This window comes from Mobula birostris, chromosome 5 (genome assembly GCF_030028105.1).
Source record: "Mobula birostris isolate sMobBir1 chromosome 5, sMobBir1.hap1, whole genome shotgun sequence".
Taxonomy (NCBI): domain Eukaryota; kingdom Metazoa; phylum Chordata; class Chondrichthyes; order Myliobatiformes; family Myliobatidae; genus Mobula; species Mobula birostris.
Window position 1 is genome coordinate 179,190,433 of NC_092374.1, and position 17,801 is coordinate 179,208,233.

General features: G+C 42.9%; 1 protein-coding gene across 1 annotated transcript in view; it reads right to left on the minus strand.

Annotated features, from left to right (window-relative positions):
• The window catches only part of LOC140198079 (uncharacterized), a 31,341-nt gene extending 16,800 nt beyond the window's left edge, over nucleotides 1–14,541 (minus strand). Inside the window, exon 1 of the mRNA XM_072258955.1 lies at nucleotides 14,130–14,541. The gene's annotated coding sequence lies outside the window, so the exon portion shown is untranslated. The remainder of the gene's footprint in view (nucleotides 1–14,129) is intronic.
• Nucleotides 14,542–17,801: the final 3,260 nt, after the last annotated feature.

The following is a 17,801-nucleotide window of genomic DNA, read 5'->3' on the forward strand; positions in this document are numbered from 1 at the left end:
AGTCACAGGGTGGTAAATCTGCAGAATTTGTTGCCATGAGCGGCTGTGGAGGCCAAGTCATTGGGTGTATTTAAGGCAGAGATCGATAAGTTCTTGATTAGCCAGGGCATCAAAGGGTATAGGAAGAAGGCAAGGGAGATAGGATGACTGGAAAATTTGGATCAGCCCATGATTGAACAGCAGAGCAGACTCGATGGGCCAAATAGCCTACTTCTACTCCAGTATCTTATGGTCTTAAAAGAAAAATTCCAAAACCTGTCAACAATCTATAAAGAATTAGAACCCAAAATTTGAGGCTGAAAAAGTATTCATTCCCTTTGTACTGTAAGTAGTATGCTAACTTTCCTCAGATCCAAAACTGTGTATTACCTTACCAACTCACTCAATTTGTTGATGTAAAAAATTGCAGGATGACCTGTTTTCAACGAATTCATAAGAATAAGTGTATAAGATGATGAGAGGCATTGATCGTGCAGATAGTCAGAGGCTTTTTCCCAGGCTGAAATGGCTAACACAAGAGGGCACAGTTTTAAAGCGCTTGGAAGTTGATACAGAGGAGATGTTAGGGGTAAATTTTTTGCACAGAGTGTGGCGAGTGCGTGGAATGGGCTGTCAGTGACGGTGGTGGAGGTGGATACGATAGGGTCGTTTAAGAGACTCCTGGACAGCTACATGGAGCTTAGAAGAATAGAGGGCAATGGGTAAATTCTAAGGTAAGTACATGTTCAGGACAGCACAGGTCACAGTATGAAAGCACAACCACACTGCCCAGGTCAGGCCACCCTTCGAAACCCAGTCGCCAGAGAAGAATGGCACTTGTAAGAGAGGCCACTGTGATGACAACAGTCATCCTGAGTGAGCTGCAGAAGTCAGTGGCTGCAACTGGAGATAAAGTTCATGGCTGCACAATCTCTAAGGCCTTGCACATAAAAAGGGTATTTATGGAAGGGGGCAGGGAAGTAACCTGGCTAACACAAAAAAGCATATCCTTGCCCGCTAAAACTTTGCGTCATGTAGAAGATACTGTACAGATGTGAAAGAAGGTCTTGTGGTCAGATGAGATTAAAGTGGAACATTTTCACCTCAATACTACATGGTACATGTGGTGTAAATTTAATACTGTGAATCAAGCTATGGCAAAGCTTTTCAGCAGCAGAGGCTGGAAATCTGGTCAGGATTGATGGAAAGGTGAATGCTGCTAACTACAGAGAGGTCCTGGATAAAAACCTGCTAATCTCTGCCAGAAAGATTAAACTGAGGAGGAAAGTTGTCTTTCAGTAGGGCAACGACTGAAAGCAAACTTCCAGAACAACCATGGAATGGCTTCAAATAAGAAAATTGACGTCTTCGAATGGCCCAGTCAGAGTCTGGACCTTAACCTGATTAAACATCTCTGTCAAGACCTTGAGACCATCTGCTGTAATAACTGTGAGAGGTAGCTCAACTAATTACTGAGCAAAGGGGGATAAATATTTTTGAACTGCTGCCATTTCAGTTTTTGAATTTTGGCTTTATGTGTTCACATTTTTTCTGTTTTGTGAAAAGAGGAGCATGTGATTCACAAATAAAAATTTTCAGTTAAATTGATCAAAATCCCTGGGTGTAGTACTCATTTTTTGTGAACAAAGTGTTGGGGAGGGGCTGAATACTTTTACAAAGTACTGTATCTCCTTGGCCTGATCAGATTTAGCCAGGAACACTGCAGGAATCCTGGCTCAGATAGTTGCATCACTTTTAACCAAGGGATAAGGTGCCAGTAGACTGAAGGATGATGAATGTTCTGCTTTATTTAAGAAGAGCGGCAAAGAAAACTTTGTGAATTCTAGTCTAGAACATTGAAATCTGTGAAAGGGAATTTACTGCAGAGGATACTGAGAAATGAGACATTGGTACATCGGGAAAGACGGTGGATGTTTAGGCATTGTCAGAACAGCTTTGTGCATGGGAGATCATGTCTTATGAACACATGCATTAAAAAAAATTTTCTTGCTGGCGGTTTGATGTTTATCTTTAGAAGCTTTTTGTATGTTGCATGGCTCCGGGGTTGAAAACCTAATGGGGTTTTTTTCCCCCACTTACTCTTGCTCATTAGGGTTTTGTTTTATCACCAAAATTTTTTCAATCTTTAAAATAATGTTGTTTTTCTTGAAGTAAGTGTTGCTTACTTCAATGTACCCGTGTTAATTTTGGATAATAATAATAAAAAGATTTGAAAAGAAAAAAAATAAATTAAGAAAATAAAAACAAATGCAGTTTCTGATGACGTGACCAAGAAAGTTAATGTGAGAGGGGAAGTAAATGTTGGTTTTACGTTAGTTAGTAAGGTTTTTTGTGGCCATGTTTGCAGATGATACAAAGACAGGTGAAGGGGTAAGTAGAGTTGAGGAAGCAGAGGACTTGAGCAGATTCCGGTGACCAGTGGTGTGCCTCAGGAATCTGTTCTGGGACCCCTAGTCTTTGTGATTTTTATAAATGACCTGGATGAGGAAGTGGAGGGACAGGTTAGTAAATTTGCTGATGACACAAAGGTTGGAGGTGTTGTGGATAGTGTGGAGGGCTGTCAGAGGTTACAACGGGACATTGATAGGATGGAAACTGGGCTGAGAAGTGGCAGACGAAGTTCAACCCAGATAACATAGAAACATAGAAAACCTACAGCATAGGCCTTTTGGCCTACGAAGATCTGCCGAACATGTCCTTACCTTAGAAATTAATAGGTTTACCCATAGCCCTCTATTTTTCTAAGCTCCATGTATCTATCTAAAAGTCTCTTAAAAGACTCTATCGCACCTGCTTCCACCACCATTGCTGGCAGCCCATTCCACACACTCACCACTCTCTGTGTAAAAAACTTACCCCTGACATCTCCTCTGTACCTACTCCCCAGCACCTTAAACCTGTGTCCTCTTGTGGCAACCATTTCAGCCCTGGGAAAAAGCCTCTGACTATCCACATGATCAATGCCTCTCATCATCTTATACACCTCTATCAGGTCACCTCTCATCCTCCGTCACTCCAAGGAGAAAAAGCTGAGTTCACTCAACCTGTTTTTATAAGGCATGTTCCCCAATCCAGGCAACATCCTTGTAAATCTCCTCTGCACCCTTTCTGTGCTTTCCACATCCTTCCTGTAGTGAGACGACCAGAAGTGAGCACACTACTCCAAGTGGGGTCTGACCTGGGTCCTATATAGCTGCAACATTACCTCTTGGCTCCTAAATTCAATTCCACGACTGATGGAGGCCAATACACTGTATGCCTTCTTAACCACAGAGTCAACCTGCGCAGCTGCTTTGAGCGTCCTATGGACTCGGACCCCAAGATCCCGCTGATTCTCCACACTGCCAAGAGTCTTACCATTGATACTATATTCTGCCATCATATTTGACCTACCAAAGTGAACCACTTGACAATTACCTGGGTTGAACTCCATCTGCCACTTCTCAGCCCAGTTTTGCATCCTTTCAATGTCCCGCTGTAACCTCTGACAGCCCTCCATACTATCCACAACATCCCCAACCTTTGTGTCATTAGCATACTTACTAACTCATCCCTCCACATTCTCATCCAGGTCATTTATAAAAATCACAGACAGTAAGGGTCCCAGAACAGATCCCTGAGGCACACTACTGGTCACAGACCTCCATGCAGAATATGACCCATCTACAACACTCTTTGCCTTCTGTGGGCAAGCCAGTTCTGGATCCATAATGCAACGTCCCCTTGGATCCCATGCTTCCTTACTTTCTCAATTAGCCTTGTATAGGATACCTTATCAAATGCCTTGCTGAAATCCATATACACTACATCCACTGCTCTTCCTTCATCAATGTGTTTAGTCACATCCTCAAAAAAAAGATAAGTGTGAGGTGGTTCATTTTGGTAGGTCAAATATGATGGCAGAATATAACATCGATGGTTGGACTCTTGGCAGTGTAGAGGATCAGAGTGATCTTGGGGTCCGAGTCCGTAGGACACTCAAAGCTGATATGCATGTTGACTCTGTGGTTAAGAAGGCATATGGTGCATTGGCCTTCATCAATCGTGGGATTGAGTTTAAGAGCCGAGAGGTAATGTTGCCACTATATAGGACCCTGGTCAGATCCCACTTGGAGTATTGTGCTCAATTCTGGTCGCTTCACTGTAGGAAGGACATGGAAACCATACAAAGGGTGCAGAGGAGATTTACAAGCATTACATACCTCGTGGGTACCTTGTGACTGTCTTATGACCATGATATAATTGAGTATCTTGCGAGCATGATGTAATGGTCTTGTGATGCTGGGGTGATGTAATTTTCCCGCCAGTGTGAGGTCACATGATGACATGTTCTCTACATGTATATAAAAGGGGAAATCCTTGTTGTCACGCAGTTGATTCGTTGTTTAGTTCATCAGTTACGTCGTTATGCTGCGTATTCGTCTCATGACGCAGTTTCGTTTTAAAGTGGAGATTTACTTTCTATTGTAAGGTAAAATCGTTGTGCCGGCAGCTTCGCCAATCGCTGCCAGTTTTTGTGTGTTGCACCTTTGATTTACCTTTCCAGTCTGGTATTGGAGAGTGAAGACCTTACCAAAGTATGGGAACCCAAAGGATTGAGTAAAGTCTTGGTAGCCTCCAACCTTACGGCATGAACACTGACTTCTCAAACTTCCGTTAATGCCCCACCTCCCCTTCGTACCCCATCCATTATTTATTTATTTATATGCACACATTCTTTTTTCTCTCTCTCTCCTCTTTCTCCCTCTGTCCCTCTCAGTATACCCCTTGCCCATCCTCTGGGCTTCCCCCACTCCCTCTTTTCTTTCTCCCTAGGCCTCCTGTCCCATGATCCTCTCATATCTCATTTGCCAATCAACTGTCCAGCTCTTGGCTTCATCCCTCCCCCTCCTGTCTTCTCCTATCATTTCGGATATCACCTGCCCCCTCCCACTTTCAAATCTCTTACTAGCTCTTCTTTCAGTTAGTCCTGACGAAGAGTCTCAGCCCAAAACGTCGACTGTACCTCTTCCTCGAGATGCTGCCTGGCCTGCTGTGTTCACCAGCAACTATTATGTGTGTTGAGTAAAGTTGGTGTCGTTCGGCGGTTTTATAAAGTATCGACCTTCTTGAATCTTCGTTCAGGAATAGTGGCCTGCATCTGAGATAATTTGCAAGATCAGGAAGGTTTGTGCAGTGTTCACCATCCAGGAAAACAGTCAGTTCCTTTAAGCCATTTTATTTCGTTCGTCGTGAATCCTTTGGACGAGATCAGCAGTAATGTCACGTCTTCGAAGAAATCCGTTTCCAGAGAAGTCTCTCCTCAGTGACTATATAAATCACTTGGACTTTCAAATTCACCACTTTAAAACTGTGTTCAAATTTACCACTTTAAGAACTGTTCCAGAGTTGCCACATAGCAGTTAATTTCCGGTTAAGTTAGTCGTTTGAATATTTTTTGCTACTGTTGCACAGAGTTTAATAAATGTTTATGTTTGTTTATAAAACCTGACTCAATTCTATATTCATTATTGCTGGACACGTGACACAAGGATCTTGCCTGGATTGGGGAGCATGCCTTATGAGAATAGGTTCAGTGAACTCAACCTTTTCTCCTTGAAGTGACAGAGGATGAGAGGTGACTTGATAGAGGTGTGCAAGATAATGAGAGGTATTGATTGTGTGGATAGTCAGAGGCTTTTCACCAGGGCTGAAATGGCTAGCACGAGAGGGCATAGTCTTAAGGTGCTTGGAAGTAGGTACCGAGGAGATGTCAGGGATAAGTTTTTTTTAAAACACAGAGTGGTGAGTACGTGGAATGGGCTGCTGGCAGTGGTAGTGGAGGCATATCGATAGCGTCTTTTAAGAGACTCCTGGATGGGTACATGGAGCTTAGAAAAATAGAGGGCTATGGATAACTTAGATAGTTCTAAAGTAGGGACATGTTCGGCACAGCTTTGTGGGCCAAAGGGCCTGTATAGTGCTGTATGTGTTCTATGTTTCTATGTGAATGGACAAAGAATTTGTAGATGGAATACAGTGCCCGGAAGTATATGCTCAAGCAGTTTTGTAGAAGGAATGAAGGCACAGTGAACTTGAATATGGTATTGGAGCTGTGCTTAGCTGCATAGTCATAGGTGTAAAGTGGGTAAAGCAGGGGGCTAAAACAGGTGCTCCTGTGCTGATGGAGATAGTGGAGGATATGTTGTTGCCAATCCGAACTGACCGGGATCTGCAAGTAAGGAAATTAAAGATCCAATTGCACGAGGTACTATTCAGGCCAAGGTCTTGGTGGTTCTTGATTAGTTTCAAGGGGATGATGTTATTGAATGCTGAGCTGTAGTCGATAAAAAGCATCTTGATGTATGTATCTTTGTTGTCCAGGTGTTCCAGGGATGAGTGAAGAGCCAATGGGATAGCATCTACTGTGGACCTATTGTTCTGGTAGGCAAATTGGAGCACTTCTCAGGCAGGAGTTTGTATGTTTCATCAATAACCTCTGAAAACACTTCATCACTGTGGATGTAAGTGTGACTGGGTGATTATCATCCTTGCAAACTGCCACCCTTTCTCCACACTCACTTTCTTCCCTTCTCCTAGACTATGTTGTCCCATATTGGTGCACATTTCCCCTGAAAGCAGGCCTGAACTTTGTGGCCAGTTTTGTATTTTGAAACAGAAATAAAGCATCCCAAAAACACTTTGATTTGATGGTGTGGCAGGGATGCAGAACAACATACTGTATAACAGTACAGCATAGGAACAACACATCTGTGCTGAATATAAAACAAAGTTAGAAAAATCCCATCAACCTGCACATTTTCCACATCCCTCTGTTCCCCAAACTAGAAGCCACTGATGACCCAGGAGATTCACAGTCTACCGTGTGACAGATCTGTGGTGCCCAAGACCGATGGTCCAGATATCATGAAGAGGTCCACACATGACCTGCAGAAGGCCACCATGAGAGTGAAAAGGCAATTCCATGTGGTTAGATACACAATCAGATACACAACAGCTGCAGCAGGGTCTGCAGGCCATTACTTCTGATAAGACAAAACCTGTTATCACAAGTGTCAGCTTCAAACCCTGATACGATCAATTTCTTTTCTGATGGCTTTGAAATGGAATCTTCTATGATGGCTTTGAAATCTATATTGTGCAAATCCCCCAAGCATTTGGTATAACTATGATCTCTGATCAGAGGCCAACATGGGAACATCCTTCAAGAGGATGAACCCTCGCAAGGCAGCAGAACACAACAGTGTACCTGACAGGATACTGGAAAACTGTGCCGACCGGCTGGCTGGAGTGTTCAAGAACATCTTCAACCTACCACTGTTGCAATCGGAGGTTCCCACTTGTCTCAAAATGGCATCAATCATACTTGTGTCCAATAAGAGTCAGGTGAGCTGCCTCAAAGACTACCGCTGTAATGAAGTGCTTTGAGAGGTTGGTCATGGCTAGAATTATCTCCTGCCTGAGCAAGGACCAGGACCTGCTGTAATTTGTTACTGCCAGTATTGCTACCACTATTGAACTGTACTGCTGCTGCAAAACAACAAATTTCACAACATGTCAGTGAAATAAACCTGATTCTGATTCTGATACAGGTCCACAGCCGATATAATCTCACTGACTCTCCACGCACATCGAAGAAGATTTATCCTGTACCTAATACATTGATGAAATACCAAGGGTACTCATTCGGCTTCATTAAGAGCCGAAGGAGATTTGGTCCATTACCAAACACTTGCAAATTCCTACAGATGGAGAGCATTCTGCCTGGTTGCATCACCATTTGGTATGGAGACCCCAGTGCACAGGATCATGAGAGGCTATCACAGACAGAACAGTCCACACCATCGAAGACATGCTGTCAGCCTGAAATATTGGTTCTTCTTTCCTCTCTGTAGATGCTCTGACCTGCACAGTTCCTCCAGTATTTTGTGTGTATTACTGGTCTTAAAAGTTGGTGTCTCAAGGCAGTGACATCCAACATTAAGGACCCTCAACAACTGTTTCATACCCTCTTCTCATTGCTACTAGTGGAGAGGAAGTACTGAGACTGAGGAACCACATTCAATGTTTTAGGAATAGCTCTCTTCCTTCAGATTTCTGAACAATCCATCAATCCATGAACACAATCTCACTCTTCCTCTTTTGCATTAATTAGTCATTATAATTTATTATTGTTTTACATGTCTTGCACTGATGCTGTAAAACAATGAATTTCATGACCTTTGTCAGTGATGATAAAGCTGATTGATTCATTTTGTCTGTTGCTTCAGATTCCAGCATCTGCAGTCTCTTGTCCATCCTGTAGAGGGCGACTGAATTCTCAGGCAAGCAATGGGGAAAACAGCGAAGCCAAGGATACTACAGTATATTCCTCCTGGTAACCACTGATAGGACAAATAGTAAATCATGATTGGCTGTTTGGAAAGCATTTTCTTCCTCTATCTCCTGATTCCCTCAGAGAATAAATTTCTCTTAATCAATGTAAAATGATTATTAATATGATTACAACAGTGAAGACTATATAAAAAATTAATTTTAAATTTTTATTATTTACTATCGATTTGTAATCCAGGGAGCGGAAAGCGCAGAATCAAATATCGCTGTGATGATTATACGTTTTAGTATCAGTTGTTTGGTGACAATAAAGTATAAAGTACAGAAACATGAAAAATATTCTGGAGGGTATCAGGAAGGCAAAGAGAAGGTATGAAATGCATCTGGTTAGGAAGGTTGAGGAAAGTCCCAAGAAGTTCTATCGCCATTAAAAGAATCTGTCGAAAAGCAGCTTCCATCGTCAGAGATCCTCACCACCCAGGCCATGCGCTGTTCTCACTGCTGCCATCAGGCAGAAGGGACAGGTGCCTCAGGACTCACACCACCAGGTTCAAGAACAGTTACTACCCCTCGACCATCAGGCTCTTGAACAAAAGGGGATAACTACAGTTATTTAAGGACTTTTTTTTAACTTGTTAATCCATGCTCATTATTCATTGTTATTTATTATCTGCATTTGCAGAGTTTGTTTTCAGTTTATAGTTCCTGATGTTTACAGCTTACAGATCTTGTTTACAGTTACTGTTCTATAGATTTGCTAAGCATACCCACAGAAAAAGAATCTCAGGGTTGTATGAGGGACATGTATGTACGCTGATTATCAATTACTTTGAAGTTTGAATTATAATGGTGGCTAGGGAGCAAGCCGCAAGTGGGATATTTAATAAATATATCTCCTCATTGTTTACCGAGGAAAATTTCACAGTTTTGTAAGAGAGAAGGGAAACAATGGAGATGTATTGGAGGAAATTCATATTACCAGGAAGGAAAGATTTGCAGCCTTAGAGTGCTTTAAGGTGGATAAATCCCCAGAGTCTGATCAAGAGCATCTCTGACATTGTGGGAGACTGGATAAAGAAACTGAAGGGGCCGGACGGTAATATTTGCTTTATCATTGGCCATGGTTGTCCTACTGGCCCTTCTCAGACTGGGCACCAGGTACAGGAATTGGGAAGTTATTTTGCAGTTACAGACTAATTTGTTAAGTCTGCACTTGGAGTATTGTGTACAGTTTTGGTTGCCCTTCTATGGGAAAAATGTTATTAAACTTGTGAGGGCACAAAAGTGATTTAGCAGAATGTTGGCTGGATATGGAGGCCTAAGTTACAAAGAAAAATGGTGTAGACTAGGACTTTATTGCCTGTAACTTATTCGGCTGAGAGTCAATAAGACCATAAGATATAGGAGCAGAGGATAGACAGAAGCTACAGAATTTGGTAAAATTCGTCTGCTCCATCTGAGGTACTAGTCTCCATAGTATCCAAGACATGTTCAAGGAGTGGTGCCTCACAAAGACCTGTCTATCATTAAGGATCTCCATCACCCTGAACATGCCCACTTTTCATTGCTACCACAAGGAAGCAGGTACAGAATCCTGAAGGCCCACGTTCAGCGATTCAGGAACAGCTTCTTTCCCTCTGCTATCTGATTCCTCAATGAACATTGAAACCATGAACACTACCTCAACATTTTTTCCCATATTACTTCTGTTTTGCACTATTTTAATCTAATTATTTAATATACATATATACTTACTGTAACTCATTGACATTTTTTCTTTCTGTATTATCATGTAATGCACTGTATTACTGATGCTGAGTTAACAAATGTCATGACACAGGCTGGTAATAATAAACCTGATTCAGAGTCTGATTATGATCTTCTGCCTTCTCCCCGTATCCCTTTATGGCCTGGACAATAGAAACACAGAAACATAGAAAACATACAGCACAATACAGGCCCTTCGGCCCACAAACCTGTGCCAAACATGTCCCTACCTTAGAACTACCTAGACTTTATCCATAGCCCTCTATTTCTCTCAGCTCCATGTAGCGATCCAGAGTCTCTTAAAAGACCCTATCGCTTCCCCCTCCACCACCACCATCGGCAGCCCATTCCACACGCTCACCACTCTCTGCTTATAAAACTTACCCTGACATCTTTGTACCTACTTCCAAGCACCTTAAAACTATGCCCTCTCATGCTAGCCATTTCAGCCCTGGAGAAAATACTGACTATCTAGAAGATCAATGCCTCTCATTATCTTGTACACCTCTATCAGGTCACCTCTCATCCTCTGTCGCTCCAAGGATAAAAGGCCGAGTTCACTCAACCTATTCTCATAAGGCATGATCCCCAATCCAGAATCTATCTATCAAACTCTGCCCTAAATATAAATAAAGACTTGGCCTCCACAGCTACCTGTGGCAAAGAATTCTAGTGAATTCTAGTGAATAAAAGCCATTTGCCCATTCTACTAATCTAAGTCCTCCTCTAGCCTTTCTACTTCCTCAAAACAACTTGCCTCTCCAGCTATCATCACATTGTCTGCTAACTTTGCAATAAAGCCATCAATTCTATCATCCAAATCATTGACATATAACATAAAAAGAATTAGTCCTAACTCCACTAGTGTTAGTGGAACACCAGTAGTCATTGGCAGATAAACAGAAAATGCTCCGTTTATTTCCACTCTTTGCCTCCTGTCATTCAGCCACTGCTTTATCCATGCTAGAATCTTTTGGTAATGTCATGGGCTCATATCTTGATAAGCATCCTCATGTGTGGCAGCTTGTCAAAGATCGTCTGAAAATCCAAGTACACAACATCCACTGATCCTCCTTTGTCCATCCTGCTTGTTATTTCTTCAAAGAATTCAGTCAGGTATGTCAGGCAAGATTTTCCCTTAAGGAAACCATGCTGACTACTGCCTATTTTGTCATGTGCCTCCAAGTCTCCTGACACCTCATTCTTAATAATTGACTCCAACATCTTCCCAACCAGAGGTCAAACTAACAACTTTCAATACACAAAGTGCTGGAGGAACTCAGCAGCCCAGGCAGCATCTACAGAAAATAGTAGTCGATGTTTTGGGCCGAGATCCTTTGTCAACAGTTCTTTTTTCCATAAAAAGTTCAAACAGCATTCTGTGTGTGTTGCTTGGATTTCCAGCATCTGCAGATTTTCTCTTTTTTAGTTTACGTTCTCTGCCTCTCTCCTTTCTTGAAGAGTGGAATGGCATTTGCAATTTGCCAGTCCTCTGGAACAAAGATCATTGATTCTTGAAAGATCATTAATAACGCCTCCACATCTCTTCAGTCATCTCTTTCAGGACGCTGGGGTGTACCCCATGTGGTCTAGGAGAACTATCTACCTTCAGACCTTTCACTTTCTCAGAAATCTTCTTTCTTCTAATAGTAAATTCACACACTTCATGAACTCTGACACCTGGATCTTTCACCATACTGCTAGTGTCTTCCATATTGAAGACTGACACAAAATACTTATTCAGCTTGTCCATTACTTATTCAGTAATGGTTACCCATTACTACCTCTCCAGCATCATTTTCCAGTACTCCGATATCTAAACTCGCCTCTCTTTTACGCTATGTATCTGAAAAAAAAAAACAATCTGACGTTGGCCTATTTTATCATATGAGTACCCAAGTACACAAAAACCTCATCTTTAATAATAGACTCCAACATCTTTCCAATCACTGAAGTCAGGCTATTTGCCATTCGATTTCCTTTCTCAGCCACCCTCCCTTCTTAAAGAGTGGAGTGACATTTCCAATTTTCCTGCCTTACAGCAGCCTTTCCAGAATCTAGACACAATCTCATCAGCTATCTCTTTCAGAACACTGGGGTGTAGTCCATCTTGTCCAGGTAATATATCTACCTTCAGACCTTTCAGCTTTCCAAGCATCTTCTCCATAGTAAGAGCAACGACACTCACTTCTGCCCCCAGACACTTTTGCATTTCTGGCATTCTGCCAGTGTCTGCCACTGTAGAGACTGGTACAAAATACTAATTAAATTCTACAGCCAATTTTTAGTCCTCCATTACCAGCCCTCCAGTGTAACTGCACAGTGTCTGATATGCACTCTGATCTCAGTTTTACTCGTTATATATTTGAAAAAACTTCTTCTTTTCTCTTTGATATTATTAGCTAGCTTACCTTCATATTTCATCTTTTCTCTCTTTCGTTGAAGTTCAAATTTCAAAGCACATTTATTTTCAAACTATAAATAATAGTACAACCATGAGATTTGTCTGCTTACAGGCAGCCAGAAAACAACTGGGAAGAACCCATGAAAAAAGACCAACATCCAATTACTCAATGTCATGGTTGTTATTATTAGTTGGTAAAGTGATAGAAATTAATACAACAGCAAGATTCAAAATGCTTCTGCACTGCACAGGAACAGTTAGGAAAAAGAGGGGGTGTACAGTACACCCAATCTCACAGTCAAAATCAAGTTTATTGTCATATACACAAGAACATGTATGAACAGATTCAATTAAAACTTTGTTGCTTCAGCATCCCAGGCACATAACATCATTTAAGTCACGTTCAGAAAGAAAACAAATGTACACTTTGTTAATACAAGAAATGTTTATTTTAGATGTGATTAGATTCCATTGGCATCGTGGCCGGCAGAGACCCCATGTCCGAATGGCTTGTTCCTGTGCTGTACTGCTCTGAGGTCTGATCTAATATTACTGACTAAAATAAAACAGCGCAAAGCAGATTGTTATTGAGCGTTTACTTGTTTCGTGAACAAGGGATGATTTGTTTATTCAACTGACACACAAGTGGAAATATCAATTTAAACCAACAATTAGTGACTTACAGAAACACCCGACACTACTGGGCACTCGCGCACACATACACACGCCCCAATACTTCACTTAACAACAGGCTTCACTCGAGTGTCATCTGCAGCCGATGAGGCTAGGTCCTGCCAAATGTCTTGTAATTTTGGTTGCTCCCGATTAAAACTATCTCCCAAGGTCCATACTTATCTGTATCTATGGCAATATTATACCTTGAAAAGTTAGGTTCAATTTTAAGTTTAAATATTATGCAACCATACATGAATATAGCCAAAAGAAAAAGAATTCCTCCAGGGCCAAAATTGAAAGCACATTACCAGAAGCACACTGCACATAGCACAAAAAGCACACATGGTAACAGTGTCAGAAAGAAAAAAACAGTCACTAAGGAAAAGAAGATAGCCAAAGATCTGGAGAGGGATGAGTGTAGATTGTCCTCGTCCATCTTGTCCTTCCACCCAGCGAACAGCAGATGGCAGCACTGATGGGAGAGGACAGCATCCACCCCAGCTTGATTCCAGCGTGTTCAGCAGGAGCCTCCGCCTTTTCCGACAATTCCTCAGCTCTCCACGCCTGAGCAACCGGAACAGGCCACGGCATCTGGGGGGACCTTGCAGCCTATCCCTATTCCTCACCAGAATCGAGGAAATGCACCTCCCCCGCCGTCGGTCTTCCCAGTGAATGGAGTTGCAGTATTTTATGTGAACAATGCCCAACAAGGGCTTGGAAGCCCAATAAAAATGTCCAATGTGATCACTCACTCCATTTCCTGGATCGTCGAACGTCTCGGCACAACGACCCGCAACCAGTCCAAGCGACAACACAACAGTAATACATAATAATCCAGCTCCATCGCTATTGAGTAACTTGCTGATGGCACTGATGGAATCGTCCTTCAGTTCTTGAAATACTGAGTATTCAGCAGTGACTTGCCTTACTTACAACCCGTTTCACTCACCTGTAGAGAGAGCGTCCGTCTGCAGCTGATCAGGATTGCAGCGATGGTTCGAGTGGTCTCGCTGGGAGACCCCACCTGCACTGTCTGTACGTGGGTCAGACTCTGAACCTCACCAGGCTGATTAGAATCCCCCGAGCTGGGAGATTTGTTGTGCCGAGGTGTTTTCAAACCAATCCTAGAGTTGTTAATAATGTAAGTGGCGATGTTTACAGGGAAAAAAAACACCCTGAACCGTTCAAGTATGACCTGGGATCCGTTTCCACACACCGGGGCGGAGTCGTGCGGATATACTTCTGATTTGCTTATCAGTTTTGTTTTCCGGTGCAAAGACTTTAGAGAAACACTGAATGCGTCTTGTGCAGTAGCGAACTATAAAAGCGACAAAGAAGCTTGGCTTCTAACAGCGGAAGCTTCAGCTGACGTGCTGCAGAGTTGAAGGACGGCACTCCCTCTCCGCATTGGCAGTCGAGAAAAAGAGAGTGGGTGGGGAGCGTTACCCGAAGTTGAAGAAACTGATGTTCAGGCCATCAAGTGTCCACTCAGTACAATTTAGCATTCTGTACCCTCACCGACATTATCTGTGACCCCCGTTACTGCCACTGAGGCCAAACTCGCAACACTTCATATTGCCCCTGGGTAGCGTGGTATGAGATCAATTTCACTACCGTCCCGTAATTTCTACCCTCCTCCCCATATTCCCCTCCCTGTTCTCTTTTTCTCCCCCCCCCCCAATTTCCCGGCCCCCGTGAACAGCTCACTTCCTCCATCTGGTTCCCCTCCTCCTTTACTCCTTGGAACGCTGTGGTCTCGCATTACGTTTCTTTTTCTTCAATCCTTTACGTCCTCCATCTCCTGGGTCCTTACATCATGTCCCAACCCCATCCTCCTAAGCGCCCCCTCATGTGGCCTGACCTATCACCCACATCTCCCCCCTCACACAACCTTTTGATTCTGTTACTCCCAATTTACTCTCCCTTGTTCTTGCCTAATGTCTTGCAAGTTTGGGTTACTCCAATTAAATATCCATATGTCAAAACTTAAGATAATTATTCTTATCTATAGCTATATTAAAGCTGGAGATAGTAAGTTAAATTCTGAAATTTAAGTTTGAATATCATACATGAATATAGCCAAATGAAAGCATGTTCCTCTAGGGCCAAAATGAAAAATGCATTATCAACAGCACACTGCACATAGCACAAAAACCATATATGGTAACAATTTTGGGAAAAAAAGTCATAAAAGGGAAAAAGATAGCCAAAGATCCAGAGAGGTATGGCTGTACATTGTCCTGGTCCAGCTTGTTCATCCACCCAGCAAACATCAGAGGGCAGCACTGATGGGAGGGACCAGCACACACCCCAGCTTGGTTCCAGTATGCTCAGCAGAGGTCTCTGCTCTTTCCTACAATGCCTCAGCCCTCCTCCGCTCCTGGGCAACCGCAACAGGCCACGACATGTAAGGTGATCCCAGGCCTAGTCCTCACCATAACTGAGGGGATGCAACTCCCCCACTGTCAGTCTTGCCAATGAACAGAGCTGCAGTATTCTACATCACAACGTCCATCAAGGGATTGCAATCCCAATAAACACTCTTTTTATTTGTTGGATCACTCACTGATAATATGCAATAAGTCCAGCTCCATCGCTATAGAGAAACTCACTGACGGCATTCATGAGTTGTCCTTCAGTTCTTGAAGTACTGAGTATCCAGCAGTGACTTGCGATCTTAAAAAAGACTTGGGAAATGAACAAATACACTTTTATTTAGACCCAAAGTGGCTGTTGTATCCGAGTGTACCACTATCCTATGGTCAGTATTCCCTAAAAGATCTCCCAGTGAAAGGGGATTACCCAATACCCGGTCCATGACTGGCCTCATCTAGTTGGTTCATAAAACCATTAGACATAGGAGCAGATTTAGGTCATCTGATCTATCGAGTCTGCTCTGTCATTCCATTATGGCTGATTTATTGTCCATCTCAAACCCTTTTCCTGCCTTTCCCCCCAGGATGCCCTGATTAGTAAAGGACCAATCAACTCCACTTTAAATATACCCAAGGAATTGCCCTGCGGCAATGAATTCCTCGGATTCACAACTCTCTGCCTGAAGAATTTTTCCTCAGATCTGTTTTGAATGGATGTCCCACAATTCTAAGGCTGTGCCCTCTGTTCCTGGACACCCCAACCACAGTAAACATCCTATCCACACCTACTCGATCGAGGCCTTTCAATATTTGATAGGTTTCAAAGAGACTCCACCCCACATCCCGACCATCCTTCTGAATGACAGCGAGTACAGGCCCAGAGCCATTAAATGCTCCTCAGGTGTTAACCTCTAAATTCCTGGAATAACTCTTGTCGAACCCTCTGGACCTCCTCCCATGCCAGCACATGTTTTCTTCAATAAGGGACTCAAATCTGCTCACAATATTCCAAGTGTGGTCCGACTAATGCCTTATAAAGCCTCAGCATCACATCCTTCTTTTTGTATTCTAGTCCTCTCCGAATGAATGCTAATGTTGCAATTCCCTTCTTTACCACCGACTTGACCTGCAATTTGACCTTCCTGGAATGCTGTACAAGGAGTCCCAAGTCCCTTTGCATTTCTGATTTTTGAATTTTCCCTCCATTTAGAAAGTAGTTCACACCTTTGTTCCTTCTGCAAAAGTGCATGACCACGTACTTCACTGCACTCTATTCCATCTACCTCTTCCTTGCCCATTTTTCTGAATCTACCTCAGTCCTCCTGCAGACACTCTGTTTCCTCAAACACTACCTGCCACTCCACCTATCTGCAAGTGTAAAGAAGCAGTCCCAATAGAGACCCTTGTGCACACCACTTGTCTCTGGCAGCCAAGCAGAATAGGGCCCCTTTATTCTCACTCTTTAGAAACATAGAAAATAGGTGCAGGAGTAGGCCATTTGGCCCTTCAAGCCTACACCGCCATTCAGTATGATCATGGCTGATCATCCAACTCAGAACCCTGTACCAGCCTTCCCTCCATTCCCCGATCCCCTTAGCCACAAGGGCCATATCTAACTCCCTCTTAAATATTGCCAATGAACTGGCCTCAACTGTTTCCTGTGGCAGAGAATTCCACAATTCACCACTCTCTGTGTGAAGAAGTTTTTCCTAATCTCGGCCCTAAAAGGCTTCCCCTTTATCCTCAAACTGTGACCCCTCGTTCTGGACTTCCCCAACATCGGGAACAACCTTCCTGCATCTAGCCTGTCCAACCCCTTTAGGATTTTATACGTTTCAATAAGATACCCCCTCAATCTTCTAAATTCCAACGAATATAAGCCTAGTCGATCCAGTCTTTCATCATATGAAAGTCCTGCCATCCCAGGAATCAATCTGGTGAACCTTCTTTGCACTCCCTCTATGGCAAGGATGTCTTTCCTCAGATTAGGGGACCAAAACTGCACACAATACTCCAGGTGCGGTCTCACCAAGGCCTTGTACAACTGCAGTAGTACCTCCCTGCTCCTGTACTCGAATCCTCTTGCTATGAATGCCAGCATACCATTCGCCTTTTTCACCGCCTGCTGTACCTGCATGCCCACTTTCAATGACTGGTGTATAATGACACCCTGGTCTCATTGCACCTCCCCTTTTCCTAATCGTCCACCATTCAAATAATAATCTGTTTTCCTGTTTTTGCCACCA